Here is a 14,856-nt window from a genome sequence, read left to right as displayed (position 1 = left end):
ACTCTGTCTGCTCTCCTCACGTGGCCTCTTTTTGTCTCTCATACTCTTTTTGCTCCCCTACCCCTGACACAGAGCCTTTACACATGCTCTTGTCCTGCCTGGAACACTCTCTGGCCCCTCTCAACATAACCCTGTTCATCTTTCAGCTCTCAGCATAATTATGACTTCCTCCAGTCTCCGTGATGTGAGCTCCCCCTACCATACGAAGCCTCTACTCTGTGGCACCTGCATTCTTGGCCGTGAGCCCCATTATCTGCTGTGATCACCAGGTGTCTGCATCCACCACTGGACTCCAAACTCCGTGGAGACAGGACGAAGTTGGGTTTGTTTGCTTATTTTGGTGTTCTTCATTGTATCTCCAGGCTGGCACAGAGTAGACGCCCAATGAGGAACTCATTGTCCACTGGGCAAAACTGACGCATACACAGCCTGACCGTGAGGCTGTTGGTCAATTTCCAGGGGAACACAGAAGCGGGTGGGGACCTCTGCCTTGGGAGTGCTGGGGAAGACCACCTGAGGATGACTCCACCATTGTTACTGATGGTGACATCACCTCCTGGGGCCATAACTGACGGCTCAGAACCTGTCGCTTCCAAAGGGTGGTTGGGTTGTTTTCCCCCCGAACTGTTGCTTTGTGCTTGTTTGCACTAGAGTCCTCACACCACTCTCCTGCCCCATCGTATGTATCACCTGTGAAACCTGCTCCCCATCCGTCCTGTGGACTCGGAGCTGTCACCTGAGACAAACATTTAGTGCTACTTCCAGTGTGAGGAAATCAATGTGCAGTGACTCTTCCAGAAAAAATTCGTAAATTTCAAATATGTTGCTTCTCAACCCTGATTCCTGGGAGGCCCCGTCATTGTCACTTCATACAGAGACTGCTCGCTTCTCTTCTGCCTTAAATATGGTTCTCTACATAAGACAAAATGTTGCCTCCAGGACATTTTAACTCTTCTAACAGCCTTGTTATAAAATTTGGTTAGGAAAACTCTGAAAATCTAATTGCTGTCCATTGATTTCCTCAAAAACATGTGGTGCTGAACTTTCTGGAAGCAAAGAACAGCCAAGTGTCCAGATCTTGATTTCTAAATACTGCTCTCCTCTAAATGGAGCCAGGGCTCCTTGGAGAAATGGCCGATTCCAAGTCTGGGCAGGCAGAGAACAAAGGGTCCTGAATTGTCTTGCTGTTCCAGAGAGCAAGGAATTGCAGGCGTGTTGAAAGCACACAAGACCAGCCTCCAGGGGTTCCTACCGGCCAAATGTAGGACAGCTTTAGTATCAGGAAGAATAATGCTGGTGAAGGATTATATGACACTGAGATAAAAAATCCATGAGTCCCTAGTGATGCTCAAAAAACGCTGTGGTGAGGTGTGGTGGGAAAACAGATATTTACAGAAAAAGACAGCTAATAGGCGCTGGAGGAATGATGGGGTTAGAACATTACTGTTTTGCAACCACTGTTGTAACAATTGATGAGAGCAAGGCCATATATTGATGCTAACACCTTGGGGGTAAGTTGCTGGTGAATAGGACATTGCCCTCTCGTGAAGCATTCCCTCGCAGATTGACTATAGTCACCCACGGAAAATCTGCCTTTGTGATGGAGAGAGCTGGCGGCACCATTTTAACCCCTAATGAGACTAACTGATGTTATATGCACTAGAAGTACTCAGCATCTGGACAAAAATTGCTTAACCTGAATTTAACCATGAGGAAACATCCATAAAAATCCCACATGTGGGAGATTCCACAAAACAGCCATCCTGGATACTTCAAAATGTCAATCATAAAAAAACAGATACCACAATGAGCTACCACTTCACGCCCATTAAGATGGCTATTAGTGGGGGCCAGCCCCATGGCGTAGCAGTTAAGTGTGCACGCTCTGCTGCTGGCGGCCCAGGATCGGATCCCGGCCGTGCACTGACGGACCGCTTGTCAGGCCATGCTGTGGCGGCGTCCCATATAAAGTGGAGGAAGATGGGCACAGATGTTAGCCCAGGACCAGTTTTCCTCAGCAAAAAGAGGAGGATTGGCATGGATGTTAGTTCAGGGCTGATCTTCCTCAAAAGAAAAAAAAAAAAAGATGGCTATTAAAAAAATAGAAAATAAGTATTGGTGAAGGTGTGGAGAAACTTGAACCCTGTGCCTTGCTACTGGGAGTGTAAAACGGTGCAGCCACTGTGCAAAACAGTATGGCAGTTCCTCAAAAAATTAAACATAGAATTATCATATGATCCAGCAATTCCACTTCTGGGTGTATACCCAAAATAATTATAACCAGGGCCAAGAACAGATATTTGCACACCTATATTCACAGCAGCATTATTCACAACAGCCAAAAGGTAGAAGGCACCCAAATGTCCACTGGATAAGCAAAATGTGGTATATACATGCAATGGAATATTATTGAGCCTTTATAAGAAGGGAAAATTCTGACACATGCTACAACACATGTGACCCTTGAGGACATTATGCTCAGTGAAATTAGCCAGTCACAAAAAGACAAATACTGTATGATTCCATTTATGTGATGTCCCTAGAGGAGTCAAATTCATAGAAAGAGAAAGTAGAGATCCAGCCCTGATGGTCTAGGGGTTAAAGCTCAGCACACTCTGCTGCAGTGGCCCTGGTTCTGTTCCTGGGCACGGAACCACACCGCCTGTCTGTCAGTAGCCATGCTGTGGCAGCAGCTCACATAGAAAAACCAGAAGGACTTACACCCATACACAACTATGTACTGGGGCTCTGCGGGGGGAGGGGGGAGAGGGAAATAAAAAAGGAATAAAAAGAAAAGGTAGAATGGAGGGTGCTAGGGGCTGGGAGAGGTGGTTGGGGAGTTACTGCTTAATGGGGACAGAGTTTCAGTTTGAGAAGACGAAAAAGTTCTAGAGAAGGACGGTGGTGATGGTTGCACAACAATATGAATGCATTTAAAGCCACTGGACTGTACACTTAAAAATGGTTAAAATAGGAAACTTAACATTGTTATGTATATGTTACTACAACAAAAATAAAAAAATAGATAATAAAGTAAGAAAGCTGTTCTAAACTAAATTAGAAAAAAGAGACATGTTGACTAAATACAATGCATAATATTTGATCAGATCCTGGATTCAAAAAAATAAGCTACAGAGGACATTAGGGGACCATGGAGAGAATTTAAATTAGAGCTGTGTATAAGACTAATATTTTATACTCATGTAAAAAATAACAATAACAAATTAAACCAGTGCAGTTTTGGAGTGGGCTCAGACATTCTGTGCAGAACTGGAGTCGTCACATTCTGAGTAGGTGACATTTGCATATGTGTTAATGACTTTCCCGTTTATTTTAGGTTCTGTCAGCCTGTGGTTACAGAGGTGGGAAGTGCGCTCTTTCTACTCCACAGTCTCCAGGAACGGAAGCCAGAGGGGCAGAGCTCCAGGATGACGGGGGATCCTCTCGGGCAGAGGTTCCTCAATTTCACCCTCGGGGTCTTCCAAGGCTAAAGACAGGTCCTACTGAAGCACATGACATTCCGCGGGTCCCGCAACCACCCGCGGTCTGTTTCCTTCTGAAGCGCTGGGGAGTTTTCCTTCCACATTCCATGAATGTCGTCCAGGGCCGCTAACCAAGACCAGCTCCCTAATTTGCAGGGTTCGGTGCAAAGCGAAAAAGCAGGGCCCCTTGTTCAAAAATTATGGAGAATTTCAAGACAGCAACAGCAGAGCGTTAAACCAATGCAGGTGCAGCCCTTCCAGGCACAGGCCCCGTAGGACCACACGGGTCACTCCTCCATGAAGCCTCTGAGGGATGACTCCACCCGGATTCCCTGGTTCGGGTCTCCTTTCATTTCCCGGCATCTCCACGAGATGAGAAGCAACTCGAGCAAGAAGGAGGGAGAAGCATGGGCTCCAGTGCCCCCACCTTCCTCACCTTCAAGGTTTGCAGTGCGATCAAGAAAAGTAAGTGACAAACAGCAAGAGAGAGAGAAAGCCACTGTCCTAACTGCTGCTGCTCCGGGACCCTCAGAATCTCACGGAAGAAACATCAGCTCACCTCCTCCCCCTACCCTCGGGGTTAGCCACAGCACCCCCAGAGAAATAAGGCGTGTCTCGGAGACAGCTCTCCTGGGACACCTGGCCACACCTAGAACATCGTCACGTCACAGCTTCAACCGTGGGGAGAGCATATCGCAGGCACGGAGAGTGCAAGGTGCCGGGGGAGGCGGGGAAAGGAGAGAGAGGGCCAGGCAAAGAGCTGACAATTTCACCTCCTGTGATTTGCGTGTCATGAATATTCAGACCCTCTCCTTGCCTCTCAGCCCTAACGCTGCTCTAGACCAGAGGAAATGTGCGCCACGCTCCATGGCACTCGGGGCTCACACGCGTGTGCTGTACTTTCTGAGGCGTGGTGCCCTGTGAGCAAGTGCTCTGGGCAGGGAGGTGTGTCACCTGACTGCAGCTGAGCCATTACCCTTCCTGACAGGTGGCCATTTATTTCTGTCAGTAAAAGAACATTTTCTTAAGTGACCCGGGAGGAAAGTCTGCACATCAGGGGCTCAGGTATTGACCAAGTGGACACGGACCCCCCAGGGAAAGGTGTTTCTTTCTTAGCAGATTCTCTCCTGCTGGGAGCAAGTGTCTTAGACGGTGAGTCAAGGAAACCGGGCAAAATGGTTCAGACTCTGGCTTAAAGAGGGGATGTTCATGAGTGCCGGAGAGATTGCAATCTTGGTTAGAAGTTAACACAAGTGCAAGGCCGTGGATCAACATACAGGGAAGGGAGTTGGTGCCCCAGGCTTTCTTGCTGGGAACTGGAGGAGTCTGCAGATATTTTTATTTATTGCGTTAAGAACACTAAACATGAGATCTACCCTCTTAACTGATTAAGTATACAATACAGTATCGTTAACTATGTTATACAGCAGATCTCCAGAACATATTCATCTTGCATAACTGAAACTCTGCACCCGTTGAACAGCAACTCCCCATGTCCCCTCCTCCAGCCCCTGGGAATCACCATTCTACTCTCTGCCTCTATGAGTTCAATTACTTTAGATACTTCTTATCACAATAGCCAGAGTGTGGAAACAACATAAACGTCCATTAACAGAGGAATGGATTAAAAAATGTGGTATACACATACAATAGAATACTGTTCAGCCTGAAAAAAAAAAGAAAATCCTACAATATGCTACAACCTAGATGAGCTTGGAGGACATTATATTAAGTGAAATAAGCCAGTCACAGAAAGACGGATACTGCACGATTCTGCTGATGTGGAGGACTCTGCATCTGCAGTCTCTGATTGTGAAGTAATAGAAAATGTGTGTATATTGGTCTCTGCCACCAGTGTCTGGCACAGAGGTCCTACATCCCCGGTAATTTCCTAGCAATAGGAGTGCTGGGAGCATCTCTGGTTCTAATATTTGTCCCTGACATAGAGCCCCTAAATCCCCTGCAATTTCCTGGGCTACAGGAGCATCTCTTCTTCTAATGAGGCGACTCTGGGTGGGTTTCTGGATGGGGCTGGTCACCAGAAAGACCGAGTCATGATTCTTACAAGCTTGGAACTTTCGGCCCCACCCCCATCGTCCAGAGAGAGGAGAGGGGTTACAGACTGAGTCACTAATAGATCACACCTGTGTGATGAAGCCTCCATAAAAGTCCCTAAAGTATGGGGTTTGGGGACACTCCAGGAGAGTGAACACATCACACAGGGAGGGGGTGCACCCCGACTCCACAGGGACAGAAGCTCCTGTGCCCGGGACCCTGCCAGACCTTGTCCTGTGTTTCTCTTCATCTGGCTGTTCACCTGTATCCTTTATCATTTCCAACGGTAAATGTAAGTATTTTCCTATGTTCTGTGAGCTGCTCTAGCAAATTATTGAAACCGAGGAGGGCTCCTGGGGACCCCTGGTTTGTAGCTGGTGAGTCAGAAGCACAGGTGACAACCTGGACTTGCGATTGGCGTCTGAAGCGAGGCAGAGGAGACCCCGCCTCCCTGCGGCCGTGGGGTGCAGGCTGGAGCGCCCGTAAGAGGCTATTTTGACTCTGGCTGTATTTCTTTGGCACTTCTTGGGGCTGATGACAACGGTCTTTCTGGGAGAGGACGGCAGGGAGACTGGGCAGTGTTGTCCCTCCCAGCAGGGGGCGTCAGAGAGATGTAGGTTCCGGGGGGGAGCAGCTCAGAAGGTGACATCAGGGCATTGTGCTCTTTTTGGTGACGTGGCTGAAATGAAAGACATGGGCACATAAACCGTGGTGTCAGGACATTTTCCCCCAGACAGAAAAAAAGAGGGAGAAAACCAAGGTTCAGCAAACTTGCTGCTTCCAGCTCTGAACGCTGATGCCAACACAACCAGCAAGGGGAGGTGAACTGATTGGAGGCGAATTATCAATGGAGAAGCAGAGACTGGACTCTCGGTGATAAGAATGCCCTTTCTCTTAGAAAACTTGTGCCGTTCACAGGCATTGATTCCTGGGAGCCTCCTAACAGAGCAGGACATTAGATTATGCGTCATTGCCCTCATTTCATGAGGGAGCAGCCTGGGGACCACGGCCTGGTTCCTCTAAGTCTTAAAGAGACCATTGGGCCCACCCCTCTGGAGTCAGTGGTCGGGGTTTCGAGGTCTGCCGAGCACCGAACATTCTCCCTGCCTCAGAGCTGCAAGGGGCAGACACCCAGCTCAAACCAGCTCAGGTCCAACATGAGGTTTGCTAGGAGAATGTGGGAGTGAGGCCAGTCGTGAAACCAGAGTCACTAGTGTAAGAGCCGGGGCTGCCTGGGGATCCCGGTACCCCACACCACCAGGACCTCCTCCCTCCCTTGGGCCCTCCTCTGCCTGGCTCCCCGCTCTCCTGCTGCATTCCCAACGTTCTCCGGTCACCTCAGGGTCTCTCCTTCCTGTGGCCATGCCCCAGCAAATCCACAAATAATTTCCTTCTTTCTTGACTCCCTCGCTGGAGCAAGTGTGTGAAATTGGGTGGCAGTCTTCTCTGGGTGTCAGACACCATGCTCAGCATCTTACAGCTGTTACCTCATTCACTTCTCACAGCCGGGCTCTGGAGAGGGCGCTACAGAGGACAGCTCCAAGGCTCAGAGAGGTGACGGGACTGCTCCAGTGTCACACAGCTCAGGGAAGGTGGGACTGGCCCAGGAACCGGGTCTGCATGACTCTCTGCTTTCCAGCCATACTGGCTGCATTCCCTGAGGTCCAGGACACATTTAGTTAGTGAGAAGAAAGCCCGAGCATCTGCTGACCGGCCTGTGCTCTGGGCCCAGAGAATCGGCTCTGGACAGGACACTACAACTTCAAAGTTCTATCAGTTTCAGGGAAAAGAACTGGCTCAAACTGGGGAGGTTACAGCCAGGGTTCAGAGGTCATCTGTACAGCCTGGAGTTGAGAGGACCAGAGCTGGGGACCGGGAGCCGTCAGGGGCAGGGGGTGTTTGCTTGCCTGAGGTCCACCTGGTCCCCTCTCTGCTTCCCCCCATGCACCTGCCTCCTTCTCCCCTCCACTCCCCTCCACTGCCTGGAGTGCAGCTTTGCTGTCAGTGAAACTGGCCTCTTAGCTCAGCTCCTGCAGCCAACTAGCTGCCACCTCTGTATCCCTTAGCTGGGACTCTTGAGAGAGAGTTGTGTTGGTCACCAGCCAGCCAGCGAGGCACCTTGTGTGGTGCTGTGGAGTGAATGTTCGTGTCTCTCCAGAATATATGGCGGAATTCTAACTCCCAGTGTGATGGTGTTAGGAGGTGGGGCCTTTGGGAGGTGATTAGGTCATGAGGGTGGAACCTTCATGAATGGGATTAGTACCCTTATGAAAGAGACCACAGAGAGGTCTCTTGCCTGTTCCAACATGTGAGGACACAGAGGGAAGATGTCTGTCTGTGAATCAGGAAGCTCTTACCAGAAACCGAATCTTCCAGCACCTTGATCTTGGACTTCCAGCCTCCAGAACAGTGAGAAATAAATGTGTGTAGTTTAAGCCCTCGTCTGTGGTGTTTTGTGATAGGTAGGACACCGCTGACAGCTCTTGCTGGAGGATCAGTCCTGTGTGTTGTTGGGGAAAGGGCAGAGTGGGCAAGTTTTCCCCAAGGACTTGGGGATATCTTGCTCAGGGGCCTGGGAAGAGCTGGTGATGGGGAATGAGTTCTGGGATGACCAGCCTGTTCCTCCTGCAGGGTGAAGGCCTATAGCCCCCATGTCCCGGCATGATTGCTGGATCTGAAAAAGCACAGAGGCCCTGCCCTCAGATGCGGTTCTGATCAAGATCTCTATGTGACCAGCTGGGGAAGGAGACCTCCTCCAAGGTCCTTTCACGGCCCAGTGGGGTGTGTCGACTGGGGCTGCCCATCCTTAGCCCTGTTAACACTTGTGGCTGGATGACTCTGTCGTGGGGACAGTCCTGTGCATTGTGGGATGTTTAGTGGCATCACCGGCCTCTGCTCACTAGACAGTGATAGCAACTCTCTCCAGTTGTGAAAATGTCTGCAGACACTGCCAAACATCCCCTGGGGGCAGACTCGCCCCAGTGGAGAACCACTGCCATGGAATCACAAGTCTCCTTTCATGCAGGCCTTAGCAGCAGAATACACAGACTCTTTGTCTAGTCAAAAGGTATGGCTTGCACAATCTAGAGGCTTCTCAGGTTCCCACATAGTGGCACAGAGACTTTCTAAGGGTGGGAGTGTATCATCGCCAATCCAAAGAGTTCAACAATGTTTGGCGGAAAGTGAATGAGAACTACTGACTCAGGCAACCCTTTCGGGCTCTGCTCAGAGTGGGGAAAAGAAGCCTATGGTCCAGAATGACCTTAGCCACATTATTGGAAATCACTGGCTTTCCGTGCCTGTGTCTGTGTTTCTGGTTGAGAAGGGCAGCCTCTTAGCTTCCGAGCCAGCTTCTCACGGTGATCTTTCGTTCCTCAAACCAGCTCAAAACCACCTGGCCAATCGAGATGCCCGGGTCCCAAAGGAAACACAGCGGTCCCCTACAGTCGTGGACAGTGGAGATGGAGCCGACATGTCAGGGTTAGTGGTCCTGGTTCTGCGCTCTTCTCTCCTAGTGGGGTGCCCAGGATACAGGCAGAGCTACACGTAGCTACAGGGAAAGAACGATGTGTCTGGAGCAGACAAATGTCTGACCAGAGCAGAGATGGGAGATGGAACCATTCAGGAGGCTGCTGTAGGATTTGCCATTGCACCCATGGGCCCTTCTCCTGTGTGCCCAGCATCTCACTGCCCTGCCCACAGAGCATCTCACCTGCAGCCCAGATGTGGCTGACGGACTGTGGCTCCTCCGCGGCTGAGCCCTGTCCCACGACGGACATGGGAACTCAGCCTCCCAACACCCGGTGCCTGCCAGGCTAGCTTCGGCCTGGCGCGTGTTTGCCGAAGGAATGGATGAGTGGGTGAGGGGAACAGAGTGACGTGAGCACATTGCCCGCTTATCCTGAGACCACACAGATTCCATCCTCCAGGAGTTGCCTTGTCGCCTCTCATGGCAACTTCCGCCAAAGCAGCCAGAGCTGTTCCACGATCATGAGCAAAAGTGGGTGAGCCTGGCTGAAGGGAGATGATCCCTGCCAGGGCAATACTTGAGGGGAATAGACCCAGGCAGTTCCTTGACGGCCCAGGTCCAGTTATAGCAAATAAGTCAGGTTTCAGGGCAAGGATGGGAGGGGGCTGCATCGTGGACCAAGATCTTGCAGAGTAATTCACATTCCTGAGAGACTTCTGGCTTTGTCTCCAGCCCTTTTGACAGATTCCTCCCACCCCCCAGGCCTCCTTCTGCTCCCTCCTCCCCACTCTTCCCATCTTGGGGGCCTGGCTGCATTCAAGGAAGGGCTGAAAGCTGATGCCTGGAGAAGAGTCTTGGAGGGAAGCATGGTCAGTTGTTAGAGACCTTGCTGGAACTGCCCCTGATGACAGCACCCCCCCACAGCGTTTCCCATCTTGTGGTCCTATCCACCTCCTGCACACTCACCCTCGTTCTGATCCTGGTGGACCGCTGACCTGGGAAACACGGATGAGTGAATGAACTAACAGGTGTGCAGATGGAGGGTGGCAGGCCGCTAGCAGTGGCAGGAGAGTCAGCATACACTTGCCCCAATCTTCTCTTGGAAGAAGAGAAAACTGAGGCTCCAGTGGGCAGCAGCTTGCCAGATGGACACCAAGACGCACCCAGCCTGGGCCTCTGACTCCCAGACCAGTTGCTTCCACACCGCCGGGAGTCTGCTGACCTGCCTCGCTCCGAGTTCCACCCCGTGTCAGTCAGGTTTCTCCAGAGAAACAGAACCAAAGAGTGTGTATCGATAGACATGAGAGGAGATTTATTATAAGAATTGGCTCACACAATTATGGAGGCCGAGAATCTCATGATCTGTCTTCCATAAGCTGGAGACCCAGGAGAGCTGGTGGTCTAGTTCCAGCCTGAGTCTGAAGGCCTGAGAACCAGGAGCACCAATGTCCGAGGGCGGGAGAGGATGGATGTCCCAGCTCAGGCAGAGAAAGCAAGTTCGTCCTTTGCCCACCTTTTTGTTCTGCTAGGGCCTTGATGAATTGGATGAGGCCCACCCTCATGGGAGAGGGCATCTTCTTTACTCCGTCTCCTGATTCAAATGCTAATCCCTTCAGAGACCTCCTCACAGACACACCCAGAATAATGATTGACCAGCTATCTGGGTGCCCTTAGCACAGGCAAGCTGACACGTAAAATTAACCATCATCTCCCCAGCATCTCACCCCACTTGTCTTTATCCCCCAGCATCTCACCCCCACCTAGTCTTTATCCCCCAGCATCTCACCCCACCTGTCTTTATCCTCCAGCATCTCACCCCACCTTGTCTCTCTAAGGGTGTCCTTGGGGCTCTGCCCTTCCTTCCTCCTACACAGCAACCCCTCATCCACTCAGCCTTGGGTGAGGGGATCCAAGAGGCAGCCCCCTCCTCCCAACTCAGAGCTTTCTCCCTCAGGATCTCTGTACAAGAACCTGAAAGACAGTCCCTTTCTTCCCCCATGCATCTCTGTGTTGTTTGGTGGTGTTAATTGAACTGATTTCTATTCACGCTTGACGAGAGCGAGGCAGAATTCCATCCAAATGCAATTTGCATATAAAGCTATGAAGTGAGGCAGGCAGACTTTCTATTACCCAGTCAATAACTGAGCTCTGTCCCGGGAAAATGGCTTTCTGGAGGGAAAGCAACAGCCCACGTGGGGAGGGAAGGCAGGCTGGGCACCAGCAAGGCTGCTGCTGCCTGACTTTGGGAGCTGGCCTCATGGGTGGGGAAAGGTGGGCTGTTCTTGAAGAGGTGACAAAGCAGGGCCCCCTCCCTGCTTACCCTTGGGAGCAGAGGAGAGGGCTCTGTCCTGAAGCCTTCTGTCTCCTGGTTGGGCACCCAGAAATGAAGGGCACAACTGTCCTTCCTGGGTGCTCATTGCCTTTGGGAATGGGCCTGAAGCCAGGCCCTCTGTGATGGTCCAGGTTAAACCTTCTGCTCTCCAGGTGAGGAGTTGAGGGGGTTCCCAAGGTCACAGTGCCAGGGGCTGGGAGGCAGCCACAGCAGAGCCACAAGCAGTGTTTGCAGCAGATGGACACTGGACTTGAAATAGCCACCCTTTTCTAGCTGTGTGGTCTCCAGAAAGGCGTGCCTTCCTGTGTCATAGGTGAGGAGACGACGTCACTGGATGCTGTGAGCAAAATGTTTGTGAGCATGCTGCCTTGAGTGCCCAAGTGCTACTCTCCAGACGCGGGTGTTGTTGGCCTTGTTCATCACATTAGAGGTGTCTGGACCTTAGAGAAAGTGTGGGCTGGAAATTTGTCCAGAGGCTGCCAGCCTCAGCAGGTGGCTGGGGTTCCAGGATGGAGAATGGTGCCCAGGATCAGAAACAACGGAGAAGGTCACTGAGTGTCTGGGAAGAGAATGGTGACTGGACCACCGAGCTCAAGGGCAGAGTTCTCTCAATGGCCCCAGCATGGGACCAAACTCTGCACCCTACGCTATGTGGTCCCCAAAACCTACATCCACAACCTAACTCCGGAACCACGAAGGTGACTTATCTGGGAGAAGGGACTTTGCAGGTGTAATTAAGGTAAAGATCTTGACATGAGATCATCCTGGATTTGGGGGGTCCTAAATCCAACGACAACTGTCCTTATCCAAAGAAGAGAGGACCCACAGACACAAAGAGGGAGGCCATGTGACAATGGAGGCAGAGACTGGAGTGACACAGCCACGAACAGAGGAAGCCTTGAACCTCCAGGAGCTAGGACAGACAGAGACTCTTGATTTCAGACTTCCGGCCTCCAGACTGGGAGAGAACAAGCACTGTTGTTTGAAGCCCCCCAGACGGTGGTTGTTGTTACAGCAGTCCTAGGAAGCTCCCCCGGAGTGTGTATACAGACCCACACACAAAGGACAGGAGCCTGAACCTGCTGCTGTCACCAGCCATGGCCGAGGAGGTCACCCACCTGGGCTGAGCCAGTTTGCACGGGTGTGAAAGTTATTCCCGACATTCTCGGAGCTGTCGTTTCCTCCTGGGGGCCCACAGGACGACAGCCAGCCTTCACGTCCCTCATGCTGATCCCCACGGACATCTGTGATGTCTCCCCTCTGTCCCCTTAATCCCTGTCTTAGTCCGTTTGGGCTGCCATAACGAAGTTCCAGAGACGTGGGGAGTATAAGCAGCAGATATTTATTTCTCACAGCTCTGGAGGCTGGAAGCCCAAGATCAAGGCGCTGGAAGATTTGGTGTCTGGTGAGAGTCTTCTTCCTGGATCACAGACAGCCGTCTTCTCCCTGTGTCCTTGAAACTGGCAAAAAGTTGGCCATTGATGATTAAGTAGCTAGTGACTAAAGACTAAAGTTATTTTTCCTTTTTGCAATTACTGGCTATAGCTTTTAGCTGTTTACCCACTCGTTAACTGCTATTTAGGCAATATGCTGTCTGATTCCCACTAGATTCCTATAGATAACATCTCCTTGAAGCCTGGGTCACCGTGGTAATGGATGTTTGAGCTGTTTTTCAGGAATTTGAACCCCTTGTCCACTTCAGGCCAGTTGAGACCACCAGCCCATCTACTGGGCCCACACAGATGTCCCATAAGCAACATTTGGTGTCAAGAGGCCAAAAACTCCACCCTTGGGTCATGCCAATGCCACCATTTTGTGAACATGCGTCCTGTGAAGAGACATGAAGTCTGACTATGCTTGCACAGATCATCAATTACCTCACCTCTCCTCACCTCCAATCATATATGTCCACACTTCAGACCACCTTGCCTCCTTCCAGATAAATATCCCTGAGTCCCTATTTTCGGGGAGGCGGATTTGAGACTCATTCTCCTGTTTCCTCACGGGGTTGCCCTGTGATTAAACCCTCTCTCTCTGCAATCTCGTCGTCTCGGTGATTGGCTTTCTGGGCGGCGGGCAAAACGAACCTGGTTCAGTAACATCCTTACACGGCTCAGGGGGAGAGACCACCTCTCTCATGTCTCCTCTTAGAAGGGCCCTAATTCCATTTATGCAAGGTCCACCCTCATGACCTCATCTAACCCTGATCACCTCCCAAAGGCCCCACCTCGTAACACCATCACATTGGGGGTTGGGGCTTCAACTTAAGAATCTCGGGGGACATGAAAATGCAGCCCATAACAATCCCCAAACCCTACTCCACCCAAACTTCGGCTAAGGTCTGCTCGACACCCTCGCCCCTCTCCCTCTGTGATCACTATTCATCTAAAGCAGGGGCGGCACACTCTTTCTGTAAATGTAGTAAATATTTTCGGCTTTGCGGGCTGTGCGGTCTCTGTCCCAGCTTCTCGACTCGGGAGAAAGTGGCCTGAGACCAATAGGTAAATGAGTGACGTGGCTGTTTGCCAATAAAACTTTATCTATGGACGCCGAGATTTGAATCTTATATCATTTTCACACGTCACAAAATATTATCCTTCTTTTAATTTTTTTCCAAGCATTTGAAAATGTAAAAGCCCTTCTTAGCTCGCAGGCTGTACAGAAACAGGTGGAGGGCTGGATTTGGCAACAGCCATGGTGTGCAGACTCCTGTGCAAGAAGAACCACAAGAGAGAGTGAGTGCAGAGGACGAGTGGCAATGTGACCTTGGGCAGAGCTCAGGTGTAACACCTCGTGTCACCCCCTTGGGGCTGGACACAGCGCAAGGCCCCTGATGGCCGGAGCCAGCTGCCCCTCCTGAGAAAACATGACTGTTTCTGGCGGGCAGGCATCAGGGTCCACCCCTCCACCCCACCAGTGCTTGTACACCCTTTGACTTCAAATATGGAGCGTTTTTAATGTTAAAGAGCTTAATAAGAAACAGCTTGAGATGGATTTGAAACAGCTTTGGATGGAAAAATTGGACATATTAATTGCCGCCTCTGGTGAGCCGCCTTTTTCCCCCATTCACAGTCAAAAGCCCTGCTGTTTTGACACGTTAAGTGTTTTTCCCAAAGAAGGCTGTGGATTCCTTCCCTGGCTCCAGGTGATGGCTGGGAATTATGTGGAGCTGGTTGCTCTGTGCTGCCCGGATGCCCCTCGCTCCGCACTGCCTGCCCCGGGCGTGGTTCAGCTGTAGAACACACGTCTGGGGCGACCCAGAGGGCAGTGGGTCACCGGGCGAGTTGGAAGACAGCAAGCCCTCTCCTGCCCCTGATCTGGGTGAAGGCAGAAGGGCAGGAAGCTGGGGCAGGGGTGCACCACGGGTATGTGAGGTACAGGAAGACCATGAGGAGCCAAGAGCTGGGGTTGGTGATCCCAGGAGGAAGTTGCAGGGAACAGCACTTGGCGAAATTCTCCAGCAAAGCAGAGACCATCTGAAGCGGGCGCCTGTGTGTATCTATCACATTATCACTTTT

The sequence above is a fragment of the Ceratotherium simum genome, chromosome 22 (assembly GCF_057802395.1).
Source record: "Ceratotherium simum simum isolate JZ-2026a chromosome 22, ASM5780239v1, whole genome shotgun sequence".
NCBI classification, from domain to species: domain Eukaryota; kingdom Metazoa; phylum Chordata; class Mammalia; order Perissodactyla; family Rhinocerotidae; genus Ceratotherium; species Ceratotherium simum.
Note: the sequence above shows the minus strand (reverse complement) of the source record.